Here is a 17,904-nt window from a genome sequence, read left to right as displayed (position 1 = left end):
GTGTTGGCCGGCGCATTGAGGTAGGGGGAGAAGGCAAAGCTTTGCCCATTCTCCAATCATGCCTGATCACTCCTTGCCCACCTGTGTGGTGGGGGGAGGGGAGTAGTGGCCCCTATGGAGGCTGCATGCCCACCTGCATTATCACCTGCAATGTGGGTAGCCAATATATGGGAGTTAGAGACCCCTGATGCATCCACGCTCCTCTATGCGAGTGCGTAGAGCAAGCCGCTCTCTTAGCCCAGGAGCAAAGACTTCAAGATTTGGCCTTTGCTAGTGGCTACTGCCTCTCTGCAATATGGTCCAGGGAATGGCTGCCTCCAAAAAGCCAGATAAAAACCAATAAGCCCATTGGAGGACAAAAAAACCTGCTGGATTGTCCCACACTGTGCTGCTAATTTACCAATGAAGCAAGCATTGCCACAGCATTCAACTGACAGGAGGATTCTGCTGGAGGCTGGCTGTGAGCGTAGGGCATGGAGTGGGCTGAGAAGTGACTCTCTGATGTCAGAATGCCGATGAGCACTGCCAGCCCAGCAGGGCTCATTCATTAGAGAGGGAAAAGCCACAGGAGCCCCCATGTCTCGGCACTGCTAGCATCAGGACGCCTGGCCACAGCAAGCCTTGTGTGATCATCCTGTCGGCAAGCACAGTGGGGGAAATGGATTCCTTTAATTTGATTTAATGTATTTTATTTGAGTGCAACACCTCCTGGGAAGTGGCTTCAGAACAGAGTGGATCTTCTGTACATCCCTCAGCATCTTTAACCATAACTCTTGCAAGCAAAACCATGGGGCCTGATTCTGCCCGGACATGCAATGGTGTCATTCTGTTCTCTTCAGTGGTCAAGTGAGATGTGACTGAGCAGAATCTAGTCCTCCAAGAGACTTAAAGCCTGAATACTGTACAATACAGTCCTGGTTTGCAGCACAATGACAGAGTAATTTAAAAGCAGCAAAGAGTCCCGTGGCACCTTATAGACTAACAGACATTCTGGAGCATGAGCTTTCGTGGGTGAATACCCACTTCGTCAGACATGCATCCGACGAAGTGGGTATTCACCCACAAAAGCTCATGCTCCAAAACGTCTGTTAGTCTATAAGGTGCCACGGGACTCTTTGCTGCTTTTACAGATCGAGACTAACATGGCTACCTCTCTGATACTTGATACCAGAGTAATTTAACAGTGCTAAATCAGAGCAAGTCAGGCCGATCAGGGTTCATTAGATTTTAAATGATGTACCATGCATTTCTCTTACCTGAACACACACATTAATAAGAAAGGAAATGAGTTTGCAGTGATTGTTCTGGTAAGCTCAGTCAAATTGAAACCATTCTCACTTCTTTAGTGTGTATCAGGGAATGGTACCTAGGCAGGCAGGGTCTGATTCACATCTCACACATGAAATACAGATGAAGTTCACTGCAGTAAATTGTGTTAACTCGTTTAGAACTAGTGTAAGCGCAAGGCAAATCAGGCAATTTACAATACACACACACACTGCGCTACTCAGTGACAGGCACTTCAGGAAAACCTAGATAGCTCTGCCTCTAATAAAATTATAAAAAGCTAAGGCCTCAAAAACAACATCATCACCATGCTGGTTTTCAAAGGTATTTATGGCAGAAATAAATAAAGTGGCTGCACCCACGCTCCATTTGTGACCAGGAAAAAGGGTTTGTCACTTAGGATTAAAGTGAGTGTTTATAACATGGTGGTTCCACTCCTAGGGTTGAACTGTGGCAATAAAACTAAGAACACGGGTCAGCAAGTTGTGAACATATTGCTCTAGCAGTGGTGGTCAAAATGCTAGAAATTTCCTGATACAAATACTGCCAGCTTCTGCATTGTGTGGATGTTCTCAATGGCTAGCCATTCAAGAAAAACCATGGCTGTTCCATTTCCTTTAAGCATAAGCTATAAAGCCATGTTAAAACTGAACCCAAATGTCTAGATTCACCAGTGTGGAGACAGTGCTTTGCACCCCACTTCCAGCATAAACTACCCCTCATGCCAGCATAATCTACGCCAGGGTAAGGACGAAGCTGCTGGTGGCCTGGAGGTGAAGTAGAGCCTATGCAACCCAAGGGCCATGACTGCAGAAGAGAGGCATGGCTGGGACGCCCTTGCTCAGTGCTGATCCTCCTGTTCATAATTGGCATAAATTACAACAGCCCAACATTCTAATTCAGCATAAGGGGATTGGCCCTACGCAGAGGCAGCACCAGGACTGGAAAAAGTGCAAATGTGAGTTTTAGGGCACTTCTGTGAATACATGTACACCCCCTGCACATATCAGCTGCTCCCCCAGATTCTGGCCAAGATAATTTAACTCTAAATAAACATTTTGTCATCCACTCTGCTTTGTGTAAGGAAAAACTTGACCATCTCCCAGCGAGGTTAATGAAAGTGAATGCTTGATTGGAGTGCTGTTATTAATAGATGCAGGGGAAGGGGAAAGGGATAATGGAAGACAGAGTAAAAATAATCCCTCACTAAATTATAACTCAGAACCCCATTAACTCCCTTTATAGAGAAATTATACCATCTCTGAGTGGGTTGCAGGGATAAAAAACAACCTGATCCTACACAAGTTTCTTTGCAAGTGACGTAAAGGAAGATGAAGTAAGGAAAAGGCAGGACATTCAGAGACTGAATGGCTGTATTGATTTTCAGGGTATTTTGAGGAAATGCTGGATGGCTTTATGATAACAGTCTTACATTTCTATAGTGCCTTTCATTATGATGAATCTCTAAGCCATTTACACACGTAAATACAAACTATGCACAGGCACCCTTCTGCTTACCAATCAAAGGCAGCATTTTACTAGCACACAGCTACTAGAAATAACAGGTCAGGACAGGAAGTGAAGGAGAATATTAGATGCAATGGAAACTGGAGATTGGGGTTTGCTATAAGCAGGTAGAATGTAAGTGCCCACATTTGGAATTGGGCTGGCACATCCTGACTGTCAAGAAGTCTCATGGGATCACTAGTGACTTACAAGTGGTTAGGCCCACAATTTTACATCTCTGAAAGACAGTACCATGCACAGCACCCACCAGCATCACACGGGCATATTGGTTCAGGCCTGATTCAGGGGGGAAGACCACCACCTGTGGAATTATCACCACCACTTCCATCAGCAACTAGGTGTCCCTTGGAGGTCTACCCATGCAAGTATTGACTCAGACCAGCCCCCAGTTAGCCTCATAGGATTTCTATGTAATCCATTCTGCAGTGTGTTATACATCTACCTCTTGGAGCCAATCCACAGAGCACGAGCCTAACTTACTCCTCTAACTTGAGGGGGAAAATTGGATATTATGGGTTGAATTCCTGGTAACGGACCTTGTCTCAAATATGAACTACTATGAGTTTGGGACAAGCTTCCTTTGGCCAAGAGAAATCTGTAACCCACAGGTCAGTGTGGGTTACATGTCTTCTGTAAACCAGTAGCTGGTTTAGAGAAGATGCAAATCTATTTCAGCTCCACCTAGTACAATTACTGCTTTAGCCCAACTGCTAAAAGCACATGCTTTTCACACTAAAGGTCCTGGTTTGATGACCTATGATGATCATTACAAGAGCACAAAGTTGATATGGCTGCATGATATTGCTGTTTTACATAAAATAAATGTACCAAGAGCCCATATGGTTTTTAAATAAAGGATATTTTGGGCACTGAGCCATTAATTAAATGTGTTTCACTTCCAGCTTGAGTTCCTCTACTTGGAGTCCAGCCGGCAGCTCTTCATAATAGATTAGTCTTAACATTAACATAAAGAAAAATATGCCAGAGCATGAGTAGAATTTATTGTAAATGGATGCAGGGAAGATATTCTCTACATCTTTGAATGTTAAAGTGCAGCAGAAAAGCCGTCTTTGAGACGCTTCCCTTAACTCCCATTGGGTAGCTGAATTCTAGAAGACAAATTTTGGCAAATTTATATTTTTGAAGTGTACAGAATTCTGGATTAACCCTGCCAAATGGATTGAGATCTCCAAGGCATGGCAAGGCAATAGAGGGTTTTCTCCAGCAGTGCCCTGCTGCAAAGGCAAGGAAATTAAGGCCTTGTCTACACTACAGAGTTTTGTCAATAAAACTCATGTCGACACTCAAAAAGCGCTATAATAAAAATCAGTATTGCATGTTCACACTCGCTCCCTCTCTTGGCAGAATGCGTCCGCAGTTGAGTCACTATCATCAACAGTGTGAGCAATGCACTGTGGGTACCTATCCCACAGTCCAGCTCGACCCCTTCTGTTGCTAAGTCTTGTGGGAAGGCAGAGCAGATCGCGGCGCATCTTGGGACTGGACTCAATGCCCCATGATGCATTGTTTTCTGTCTCAACATTCCATGGGCTTCTGGCTTTCTTTCATGGCATTTTTCAATGGCCCTTGTTTGCTGTGCACCCTGGCATCTTTGTGAGAAGGGATGGATCCTGCACTCAGGGCCGGTGCAAGGAAGTTTCACGCCCTAGGCGAGACTTCCACCTTGTGTCCCCACCCCTTCCAGCCCTGCGGCAGCTCTCCCCCCACCCTCCACCATGAGGTGCCCCCACCCCCGCAGCAGCTCCCCCCCTGCTCTGAGCCCCCCCTCCTCCGGGAGCCGTGCAGCACCTCCTCACCCCAGCACACCTCTGCCCCGCTCTAATTCTCCTCCCAGGCTTGCGGCGCCAAACAGCTGATTGGTGCTGCAAGCCTGGGAGGCAGGAGAAGTGGAGCAGCAACCGCGAGCTCGGGGAGGAACCGCTGTAAAAAAAAAATTGGAGGCACTGATTTTTGGCGCCCCCAAATCTTGGCGCCCTAGGCAACCGCCTAGTTCGCCTTAATGGTAGCACTGGCCCTGCCTGCACTGCTCTCCTATGCTCTGATAACTGTCATTAAGACATCGCAGATGGCAGTGCAGTTAATCACGAAGCTCCTAACTGAAGAAGCCTCTCAGTTGCCTGACATGCTGTGTGCCTTGGATAGGAGCAACTTTAGATTGCTTTTGGCATTCACGGAACAGCTGCAGAGGGTGGACCGTCGCTTTTGGAATTGGGAAACATGCACTGATTGGTGGAATCATATTGTCATGCAGGACTGGGATAATGAGCTGTGGCTATAGAACTTTCAGATGCAGGAAGACACCTTCCTGGAATTATGTGTGGAGCTTGTCCCAGCACTTCAGTGCAAGGACACCAGAATGAGAGCTGCCCTATCAGTAGAGAAGTGCATGGCAATCGCTGTGTAGAAGCTGGTGACTCCAAGCTGCTACCAGTCATTTGCAAATCAATTTGGAGTTGGGAAGTTGACCGTTGGGGCTGTGTTAATGCAAGTGTGCAGGGCAATTAATCGTATCCTGCTACAAAGGACCGTGACTCTGGGAAATGTGCGTGAAATCTTGGACAAGTTTGCAGAAATGGGTTTCCCTAACTGTAGAGGGGTGATAGATGGCACATATTTCTCTTTTGGCACCAGACCACCTTGCAATAGAGTACATCATTAGGAAGGGGTACTTCTCCATGGTGTTGCAGGAGCTTGTGGATCACCGTGGGCATTTCACTGACATCAACACGGGGTAGTCCGGAAAGGTGCATGACGTGCCCATCTTCAGGAACACCAGCCTGTATAGAAAGCTACAAGCAGGGACTTTCTTTCCAGACCAGAAGATTACAGTGAGGGATGTTGAAATGCCCATAGTGATCCTGGAGACCCAGCATACCCCTTATAGCCGTGGCTCATGAAACCTTACACGAGAAACCTGGACAGCAGTAAGGAGTGGTTCAACAACAGGCTGAGTAGGTGCCAGATGACAGTGGAATCTGCCTTTGGCAGATTAAAGGTGCGCTGGCGATGCCTTTATGGCAGGTTAGACCTCAGTGAGGATAATATTCCCATGGTCATAGCTGTGTGTTGTACATTGTATAATCTTTGTGAAGCTAAGGGTGAAAGGTGGAGTGTTGAGGCAGACTGTGTGGCTGCTGATTTTGAGCAACCAGATACCAGGGCTACCAGAAGGGCCAGAGGAGGGCAATTTGAATCAGGGAGGCTTTGAGGCAACACTTTGAGATATACATTACTGGTTCTCATTTTCAGATTGGTGCTGCAATGTTACATAACATGTAGTTTTCCTAGGAATCAATGGTGACTTCTGGGGCCTTATATTCCAGTAAGCAAATGATTAAACTGCCTGTGCATGTACTGGTAGTGCCTGCTACCTTAATTTGTAGGAAACAAATAAAGATGAGTTACTGTTCAAAAACTTTGCTTTTATTGCACAAGAAACAACATGCACACACAAAGATGCTTAGTGAGAGGTACCAGAGAAGGGCAGACTTTCAGAGTTGGTTGTAGGTGCAACTATCATTTTTAAAGTTGACCATGGAGGTGAAGTGAAGTCCCAGAAGGTGAAAAGGACTATGCAGGCGGAGTTTGAGGGGCACAGAAAAGAGTTCTGAACGTGCTGTAGTGGAGGGTGGGCATGCATCTGCTCAGTCTGCAGAATTATTAAGGACTTCAGCATCTGCATTTACTCCTCTCAGTAGCATCCTTAAACTCCTGATTTTCTTTTCTGTCCTGCCTTTCGGCTTCCCTCCACTCCTTGCATTCCCTTTTCTCTGCATTGGAGAAGTGCAGTACCTCACCGAACATGTCTTCTTTGCTCCATCTTGGGTGCTTTCTTATCTGATGCAGATGCTTAGCCGGTGTGTGTGCGGTAGTCCTCAAGGCCACATCTGCCGAAGAACAAGAAACAATGCACAGAAGCATGACTGTTAAGTCCACACACAGTATTGAAACATTTCAGTTAAAATGCACCTCTGGTAACATAAAAATATCACTTTCTCACTGACCCTTGGCAAGCACACATCTCGACGAACACCCAAAGCATGGTGAGTGTTGGCTGGGGGCAGGGACACTCTACATGGAAAAGAGCTCTCAGCAAGGGTTGTGGTAGCAACCAACTATGGAAAAAATTCTAAAATTCTCCCACTTTTCCATTGTAACATTGTGGCAGATGTCTCACTGCTGGTGGTAAGCAGGGAAGCAAGGGTACATCTACTCCATGCTTGTGGCTTCTGCCCTAATCCCTATGCTGCACACCTGTATACTGCTTTGGTCCCTGAACAAGTGATTGCCAAATGGCATGGGAAAGTTCCCTACAATGGGGGAAGGAACAAAGCAACTCTGCCACGGACCCTTTGGCAGAGGATTGCCAAGTACCTCCAGGAAACTTTCCTGGAGATCTCTCTGGAGGATTCCCATGAAATCTCAGCATGCATCAACAGCCTGTTCCACCATACTGATTAGCTACACAGGGAAATGTCCAGCTCACAGAAACACAGCCAGCCACCCACATTTCTATACTCTGAACCCACCTCTGCATTACACAAACCACAGCCACTTACCAGGCATCTCCTCTCCTGCTTCTTGCTCACCGGAGAGCAACTGCGGAGACTGGCGAGACACCTCTGGAGTGGTGCACAGTTCCTGGCTGCCTGCCCCACTGGGCGACCCCGCCAGGAGCTCCATATGGTCATCTAACTCCACCGCTTCATCAGTGACTTTGTACTCTGGGTTAGGTCCCCTTTCCACCGCCTCCAGGCCTGCCGAAGTATCCCCAGAGCTCTTGGTAGTGGAGGTGGGGTCATCACAGAGGATAGCATCCAGCTCCTTATAGAACTAGCAGGTCTTAGGTGGAGCACCAGAGTGATGGTTTGCCTCCCTCGCCTTATGGTACACCTGCCTCGGCTCCTTTATCTTTGCTCCGCTCTGCAGCGTGTGTCCCAGTCATAGCGCTTTTCACACAAGCCTTGAGAAATCTGCGCTCATCTGGTTCTGGGGCTGGAGGAACCCAGACCCTATACATCCCTTAGCTGTTCTATTAATCTCACCCTCACTCTTACCCGATCCAATTACTCTTAAACAATTCCCTGTCTTTCTCCCCTGTTGCCTCCTTTAGGATTATCACCACACGAGTTCCAACAGTTGTGTCATAAACGTACTGCTAAGGGTAGCATAAAATCCCTCCTTTACCTGTAAGGGGTTAAGCAGCTCAAATAACCTGGTTGGCATCTGACCAAAAGGACCAATAAGAGAAGATGATCCTTTCAAATCTGTGGGGGGAGGTTTTTGTTTGTGCTCTATTTGTTGTTCTCTCCTGGGCAGAGAGACCAGGGCAGGAAATTTTTTCCCTGTGCTAAGAGGGAGGTTTATACCTGTTTTTTGTAACTTTAAAGTTTTACCTGGAGGGAAATCCTTGGTGTTTTAAATCTTATTACCCTGTAAAATTACCTTCCATCCTGATTTTACAGAGGTGCTTCTTTTACTTTTTTCCTTATAATAAAGTTCTGTTTTTAAGAATCTGACTGGTTTTTAGTGTCCTAAAAACCCAAGGGCTGGTCTGTTGTTACTTTGTTAACCTATTTGGTTGGTATATTATTCTCAAGCCTTCCCAGGAAAGGGGGTGAAGAGGCTTGGGGGGATATTTTGGGGAAACAGGAACTCCACATGGTCCTTTTCCTGAATCTTTGTCTAACTCACTTGGTGGTGGCAGCATACCATCCAAGGACAACGAAGAATTTGTGCCTTGGGAAAGTTTTTAACCTAAGCTGGTAGAAATAAGCTTAAGGGGCCTTTCATGCAGGTTCCCACATCTGTAACCTAGAGTTCAGAGTGGGGAGAGAACCCTGACAACTTGGGTTTGCTTTGTGAGAGTGGTATTTTTGCAACAAAACGACAATTTTTAATGAAAGCATATAAATTGCAGAAAATGGCAAAATTACAAAGAAAACCCTAAAAAAAAAAAATCACTGAATGCATTGGTTGTGTGTCCAGCTTTCTCCCATCCCTAATCTTCAAGTATGTTGTTTGGAAGAGCATTACTGTGTGTTTCAGTGAGAATAGATCTAATCAACCTCAGGCCAGTTGGCCTGTGGTAACTTAAGTACCCTCATCCGGAGCCCATAGAAGTCTGGGGGAAGCTCCCAATGATTTAATTAGGCTTTGGGTCTGGCTGTAAGAGCAGCACTATACTGGGAATCATGGGTACAGAAGGAATACAGGACAAGGTTCAGGGCTCCCAATTCTGGACCCAAAGGGAAGTCAATAGGAGTGCTGCCACTGAGTGCTTGTCACCAAATGAAATTAATAGGCAGCAGGTGTAAAAACAAATAAAAGGAAGTATTTCTTCACACTGCACACAGTCAATCTGTGGAACTCCTTGCCAGAGGATGTTGTGAAGGCTAAGACTATAACAGGGTTAAAAAAAAAAGAGCTAGATAAATTCACAGAGAATAGGTCCACCAATGGCTATTAGCCAGGATGGTGTCCCTAGTCTGTTTGCCAGAAGCTGGGGATGGATCACTTGATGATTACCTGTTCTGTTCATTCCCTCTGGGACACCCTGCACTGGTCATTGTCAAAAGACAGGATACTGGGCTAGATAGACCTTTGCTCTGACCCAGTATGGCCGGTCTTATGAGTCCAATGGTAGCAGGATTGAATCCTGAGCCTTGCCAAGCTCCATGTATTTTTCACTCTCCAATAATTCAAAACCAGATGAACAGGGGCTACTTGCTAAAGATATTCACTGTCAGGCACACACCAAACCAGATTTGTGTCTCATCACAGTATGTGAGAGTGTGAGAAAGTTCTTAGCATATAGAAACAAGAGGGTTGTAATTACTGTTTGGAACCTAACTATAGCAGCTGCTACTAGCAACTGCTAGAATAAAGAGATCTGAACTGTAAAGGAAGACTACTCTCCTGTGTACCAACCTCTAGTCAACTGCAATCATCTAATGGCAACCATCATTAGCCACACCCACTTCCAGCTAAAAGAGCCGGACACTTGACACCTGTGCAGAAGAGTGAGCACCATTGTGGTGTTTTCAATCACTGTTTCATTTTCCCTGTATGCAATGAATAGGATCTACACTAGGAATTGGTAACCTTCAGCCCACCAGGATAAGCCCCCTGGCAGGCCGGGCCAGTTTGTTTACCTGCTGTGTCCACAGGTTCAGCTGATCACAGCTTCCATTGGCCACAGTTCACCCCTCCAGGCCAATTACTGGAGGGGGCTCCCGGAAGAGACGACCAGCACATCCCATGGCCTATGCCACTTCCCGCAGCCCCATTGGCCTGGAGCGGCAAAGTGCAGCCAGTGGGAGCCACGATCAGCTGAACCACAGACAGAGCAGGTAAACAAACCGGCCCAGCGCATGCCAAAGGTTGCCAATCCCTGATCTACACCTATGGAAGGGCAGCACTCAGTCAATAGAGGATGTGTGTCCTGCTTGGTGTCACAAGGTGCTCTCTACTCAGTACAGGGTAGCACCACCTTCTGGCAATTCTGGGGATTAGTTCTACCTGGTTCAGCACCCCCTTTCTTCTCTTCCACCATTGCAGCTCTTCTACTGCTCACAGAGTCACAGTACAGCTGCTTCATGACTTAGCCTTCTAGCCAAGTCACCCTGTCCTTTCTGGGGGAAGTCTTGCTACACCAGCCAGTCCTCACACCCACTGCCCTGCCTATATCAGTCAGGAAGTGACTCAGGCAGTCTTCCCATTCACAGCCCCAAGTCAGAGCACTCCACAGTGGCAGGGGAACCCAGGTTTCTCCTCCACTCTGAGTTCCAGTACAGGGCCCTATAACAAGCAGTTAAGATCTGGATTGTCACCAACCTTACTGCTCTTTTCCTCTGGATTACTTCCTACCATGCTTCTTTAAGCTTTCTTAGTCAGACCCTCTCCCTTAGGCCTACTAGGTAAACCTTTCCTCATGGCCTCTGGTTCTGGTTCCTATTCCTATCCCCTTTCCTCAGGGAAAGAAAGGCTATAGGCTTCACTGGTGCCAGCCTCCTGGCTTTATAGAAGCCCCACCTGTTCTCTAACAGGAGAGCTTCCTTTCAATCAGCTCCCTCCACACAACCTGAATCACCGCTATTTGCAGCTTAATTGATTGATTGGGCCCATCTAGCCTATTTCAACTCTCTCAGGGCTGGTGTGGGGACCACACCTCCTCACACTTGGTTAAATACTGGTAGGAATGCAGGGTAACATTAAGTACTACTAGAGATAAGGCTAAACCAAAAACTTATAGCCAACTTCCTGCACCCCAAACTTTAGGAAAATTCAAATCCAAGCCCACATCTGAACTTTGCACTTTAAGGCTCATCTGTAGGACCAATGAAAATAGTCTTAGACAGAACACTCTGTGTTACACTTCTGCCAGGGGAAATTCAAAGAGTGTTTGTTAAATTTGCATTTGTTTTTCTCTGGGGTTTCTCTTTAGAGAGCAATAGTTCAACTCTGCTGCAATGTTCAATACAGTAGGTCTGTTTTAAAAGGGACCTCCTGCTGTTTTCAGGCTGGTTTGAGATTAAAAAAATAGATTGAGCCTTCAATTAATCTATATAGGAAAGAAATCTTTAATGTTAGAATTGTAAATTAGAAAATACTTCAAGGTGAAAATGGCAGCTGCATCTAGTGAAACTCTAAGAATCTGTTACTAGGGCACCTGTTAAAGAATCTGACAACATTCCCACACAACAAACAGAAGTCATTATGGCCTGAATTTTAAAAATTAATCTGAGCTGAATCCAAGTATTTAAATTTCCACTCTGTGCAGTGATGGGGCTGGTTGGAGCATAGGAAAGGGCTGTGTTTGTGTGTTTGTTTTTAATTAAATTTAAACAAATCCATCTATACATTTTTCAAGTAACAAGAGTGCAAAATGAAGATTAGAAATGTTACAAATGCTTCTCATTCTACAGCCTTAAAAGACATTTTTCTTCTTTTCTTTTTTTAATAAACTGCAATTTTGCAGCTCTCTAGCCTAAAAAATGCTACGATTCACTGATGAGGCATACAATGGAAGGTGCAATACAAAAATCTATGATGTTTTTGTCTTCCTTTCCTAATTCGAACCCACAGCACATCTACACTGCAGTTGGAGGTGGAGGCATAGCTGCACTGGCATCAATGTAGCTAGTGTCACTAAAAATAGCAGTGAAGACAGGGCAGTACAGGCTGTACAAATCTACTAGGAACCCTGGGTACATACTTGTGGTGTTAGCCCACTCTGCTGTGTTTTCACTGCTATTTTTAGCAAGTGAGGTGGATTAAAGCTAGCGCAGGTATAGCTGCAATCATAGCTCCAATTACAGTGTAGACATAACCATAGGCTCAATTTTCACCAAGCTCTCAAATAGTCTAGCAGAAGGAAGTAACTCATTGATCCGGTTTCCTATCCCACTGCCCTAGAAGTCAATGCATTTTGGTTGGTTTAAATGAAAGCAGGGTAAAGCTCTTAGCAAGAGATGGGCATGTTTGAGAGGTCAGACCTCAGGAGATATTGCTTCAGGTGCCATATAGCTACTTTATTGATTGTATTCTAAAAGATAGCCACTGAAATGACATCAGAGTACACATCACTATGTTGCAATAATAATCTGATTATAATAATAATAATGTGTTTTGCTTGATCCATCTCTGCACCTGAAGCCACTTATCTTCCTCTCACATTTGCAAAACCACTAGAGTCATTCTTCACCAGGTGCAGTAGCTAGTAAAGGCTGAATCCTTGAGTCTAAAGGGTAAGAGGGTCTGTTCTAATTTACATCTGAATGCTTGAATGCTCACTTCAAGCTACTCTCAATTTGTCCACATTCCTCTAGGATGGAAATTTTGGGAAAAGAGATTTTTCTAGTGAGATTTCCCGCATGTCCTGATTTGGTTAGGTGAGAAAGACCACAAAAATGGCCTTTGTTGTGCTACAGTAGAATTTCTGCATATCGTCTTGGCCAAAATCAAAACATCTGAAATGTAAAAGTAAGAATAATTAGTATTTGAACTAGTTTGAACCTTAAAAAAACAAAACATGTTACGTTCACTTCTTATTCTACCTGAAACTTCTCATTCAAAGCTAGATAAAATCCACCGATGGACGTGGGCTGCAAAGTTTGAATCTGGAGCCAGGTTCTGTTGTATTAATTTCAATGGAATCAATGGGCCCAGAGAGTCGAAGGTGTTAACATGACTCTGCCACTGTACACCACTAAACGTGGTACAGGATTTTGAGTACAGAGACCTCAGCCTTCTTCATCCCATGGCAACAACCACCCATCATGGATCTTTTTAACCTTTTATTACAGATGCGCAGGCCCGCCGGCAGAAATTCCAGGCCCCAAGGCCAGGGCCATCCCTGTGGGGGGCGGGCTGGAAGTGATGAATCGTCACTTCCGGGACTGCCCATGCCGGTGCGCAGGGCCCAGAGCAGTCCACACGCCTAGGAGTACTACTGTGGTGGCAGTGGCCAGGGGCTCCCTGGGCCCTTATTCCCCGGGCCCCTTGGCAATTGCTCCCTTTGTCCCCCATTGGTGGGCCTGCAGATGCAGAAAAAGAAGGAAAATCAGTGAAACAATTTTAAGTATTTAGTGAGGCTTTTATTTTAACAATGTCCCTTATTCTCTTTTGCTTTAGCTGTAGAGAGATTTTATAAGGAAAACCCCCCGATTGACAGTCTTTTAGATGGTATTAAAGACAGTAATAGCTGCCCTTCGGGGGGGAAAGTGAAAGAATGGAGCTGCCGGGGTTGGTAAAGATCTGGTTTCTCTGAACCCAAAACAAGGCCAACGCACATGGAAAGGGAGAAAAAAGAACGCCATAAATAGAAAATTCCACTTGTGCCTCTGACGTTGACTTTAACTTCCAGCCTCAGTGCTGGAGAAACACAGGCACAGCATATATCAGCCATTCCAAAACCTAGCGAACTTGCTCCAGCATCGGGCTGTTTAGGGCATTGCTTTTAACTGCCTCTTTGGTCCCAACAAAATATGCAGCCTTGGCTGGCTAAGCCAGACATTTATAAAACAAAAGGCAAAATGAGAGAGAGAGGAAAGAGAAGAAAGAAGATGGAGGAAGGAAAAGGACACACGAGGGAGTGGGTGAGAGCAAGAAGCCAAGTTTCATATTCAAAGTGTTGTTCGGGATTTAGCTGAACCAGTGGAAGTGGTGATGTCATCTGGGTCCCTCTCTCTAGCCAGGTCTGGTCAGGACATTTCTCAGGATCAGGGCCGGCTCCAGACCCCAGCGCGCCAAGCGCATGCTTGGGGCGGCATGCCACGGGGGGCGCTCTGCCTGTCGCCAGGAGGGCGGCAGGCAGCTCCGGTGGACCTCCCTCAGGCATGCCTGCGGAGGGTCCGCTGGTCCCGCGGCTCCGGTGGACCTCCCGCACGTCTGCAGGAGGTCCACCGGAGCCGCGAGACCGGCGACTGCCAGAGCACCCCCCGCGGCGTGCCGCCGTGCTTGGGGCGGCGAAATTGCTAGAGCCGCCCCTGCTCAGGATCAGGACAATAAATGCTCATCAGTATCATGGTGGATCCCCAGGACCCAGGAGATGGTGGGGGAGGCAACCATGAAGGTACAGCTCACTCCTTTTTAATCTATCCAACCTGGCTACATTTTGATTCCCCTCACCAAAAACTTTTTTAAGGATCCCAAAAGGGGGTTATGGACAGAATAGGCCAACCCTTCATGATTTTGTCCACCAGTTAGGTCTAATTTCTGACACTCCAATTTTGGTCCATTAAGTTCCAATTCCATTTTCCTTTTGTTTTAATAGCAGTGGTACAAGCACAATCCTTGGGTGGAATTAGAATACCCTTTTCTTAGGACATTGTTTCTGTCTTGAACTTCTGCTGACTGATATAAACAATTGTATGTAACAGGCTGAGTTGGACTTTGTTATCTTGGGCAACTTAGAGCACTGGACTCTGAGCGACAGTCCTGATTTCCTTAAGACTAGGATGTGTTCTGACCCAGGTTTTGAGTTGGATGCATAGTAGCTCTACCATTGGGGCACTTGGGCCACGGACCAGCACAGAAATATAGAGGAAAATAGAATCAAAGTAAAATAATTTCATCTTCATCCCAATCCTTTTCACCATTCACAACAGTTAAATTAAAGATCAGCTCTTCCAGATGAATGAGTCAGGCAATTGATCATGTGTCAGGATAGCACACAATCCTGTTGGGACTTCTACAGCAGCAGCAGATGGCCTTAATGGGTCTAAAAACCACAGCACATGATGAGATCTGGGCATTTGCAGAGCTAAGAGAAGTTATGATACCCCACCACCATCTCTTCAGTTGTTGCTGGAATTCACTATAATGTCTTCCTCTCTCATTCTCATCTGGCATTGTCCTCGGTCATGGCACGTACCAATTGAACCCACTGGCCCTAACATTCATTTTAGCCATGTCTGCTCTTGGCAGCATTAAAGATAGTTCAACTAACAACTCAAACCTCAGAAAATACGGATCCCCCGGAGAGTTTGCTCACATTGATCACGTGGGGGTGGGCAGAGACTGTGTGTGAGAGATGCAAGGGGAAGTCAAATTTATGTTCGCTTTTATTCATAATAGAATAATGAAACACAGAGTTTAATCATTCTTCGCCAGCATGTGGTACTATACACACTGAGCTGGCAAAGAAACTAATTGGGGCTTGATCTAGCTCTCATTTAAGTCAGTGGAAAGACTCCCTTTGATTTCAGTGGGAGTTGGATTAGGATTTCAGACTGCGTTTATTATCAGAGTAGGACTGCAATACTTGCTTGCAACTTATTTTGCATCTCACATCATTTTAAAAAGGTTTTCAAAGCACTTCTCTTTGTAGATCATTTAAAACAAAGCTCTTTCCCCCCAAGCTTTTATCATAATTCTATCTGATATATAAACAGTGCTTCAGGACTTCAAAAAGGCACTTTATCCAATCTATGGTAAAGCCTGAATTGCATTGCTTTCCTTTTCTAAATAGGCTGGGATTTTTTTATATTATTAGTAGTAGTATTTGTGTGCCCTGAGGTAGGCCCTAAGCTACATTGTGCTAGGCACTGTACAAATACAGAACAGAAAAGCTCTCTCTGCCCTAAGGAGCTTGCAGTCTAAAAGTATAGTTCTCTTACTTTAGAGCACGAAAAGTATTTAACTCCCTCCTTGTTCCTGAGTGCATCCCAACTTTCTTTGATGTGATAATACTAGACAGCACTTACCAGCTGTACATATCAAAGCACTTTACAAAGGTGGTTAAGCCTTATTATCCCCATTTCCAGGTAGGGAAACTGAGGCACAGAGATGCCCTGTGAACTGTCCAGGGTCACACAGTAGACCAAGTGGCAGAGGTGAGGAAGGACCTCAAGTCACCTTACTACAAGTCCTGTGTCCTATCCACTCAGCTGTCTTTCTTCCCTCTAGATGTGCTGTCTTAGAGAAAATTCCAGGTCCTTCTTTCTTGTGTTCTTTTGGTTCTGTTTAAAAACATAGAGCACATTGCCTGACCTTTTGTATACTGTCATCTGAAACAACCAAAGTAAAGGATAAAAAGGGTGGATTCCAGACTTCCACATGGCAATATAACATGTCCTTTTTGTGTTTAAGAGCGATGAATTCAAACTGGAACAGGTGCAGAGAAGGGCTAGTACTAGGATGATTAGAGGAATGGAGAATTTGTCTTACAAGAGAAAACTTCAGGAGCTTGGCTTGTTTAGCCTAACAAAATGAAGGCTGAGGGGGAGATATGATCACTATCCATAAATTCCTATGAGGGATAAACAGCAGGGAGGGAGAGGAATTATTTAAGGGCCAATGTTGGCACAAGAACAAGTGAATATAAACTGTCCATCAACAAGTTTAATCTTGAAATTAGATGAAGGTTTCTAACCACCAGAGGAGTGAAGTTCTGGAACAGCCTTCCAAAGGGAAGAGTGGGGACAAAAAGACCCTAATTCGTTTCAAGATTGAGCTTGGTATGTTTATGGAGGGGATGGTATGATATGGTTATCTACAATGGCATATGGTCCATCTACAACTGCTATTAGCAAATATCTCCAACGGCCAGAAATGGGACACCAGAGGGTGAGGTGTGAGTTACTACAAAGAATTATTTCCCTGGCTTCTGGCTAATGGGTTTCGTCCACTTGCTCAGGATCTAATTGATCATCATATCTGGGGTCGGGAAGGAATTTTCCCCCAGGTCAGATTAACAGAGACCCTGGAGATTTTTTGCCTTCCTCTGCAGCATGGGGAAGGGGTTACATGCTGGTTAGAACTGGAGTAAATGGTGGATTCTTTGTAACTTGAAGTCTTTCAATCAAGATTTGAGAACATTAGTAACTCAGCCAGAGGTTCTAGGTCTATTGCAGGAGCGGGTGAGTGAGGTCCTGTGGCCTGTGATGTACAGGAGGTCAGACTAGATGGTCATCATCAGGGCTGGCTCCAGCATTTTTGCCGCCCCAAGTGGCCAAAAAAAAAAAGCCACGATCAGCAGCACTTCGGCTGCAACTCTACCGCCGCCGCTTCATTCTTCAGTGGCAATTCAGCAGCAGGTCCTTCCCTCAAGAGGGACTGAGGGACCCGCTGCCGAATTGCCGCTGAAGAGCTGCACATGCCACCCCTTTCTGTTGGCCATCCCAAGCACCTGCTTGCTGCGCTGGTGCCTGGAGCTGGCCCTGGTCATGATGATCCCTTCTGGCATTAATGTCTAAGAGTCTATGATCTCATCTCTGGCCAGTCTTGAGAGAACCTACTGGATCTCCCAAAGGGATTACTGCACAATCCTAATTAAGACCATAATCCAATTATTTAGAGTGGGTTTCATTAAAGATATTTTTAAAAGGAAATATCTAATGCTATATATATTTAAATTATATGCAAAAGAGGATTTCCCTAAGCATCAGGGTGCAATTTCATGCTAAAATACTTAGGAAATTAAGTGAACCATATGAAAGCAGAAGAAACTGTGCAGCAGTATGAAAAACAGTCATTTAAAAAATCTTACATGTTAAATAAGTTTAAAACTTCAAAGCCAAACTTTAGTAAACGGAGAATTGATGCATAATGGGGAAATGGCTCCTC

The sequence above is a fragment of the Mauremys reevesii genome, linkage group 7, assembly GCF_016161935.1.
Source record: "Mauremys reevesii isolate NIE-2019 linkage group 7, ASM1616193v1, whole genome shotgun sequence".
Classification (NCBI taxonomy): Eukaryota; Metazoa; Chordata; order Testudines; family Geoemydidae; genus Mauremys; species Mauremys reevesii.
This window is presented reverse-complemented; position numbering follows the sequence as displayed.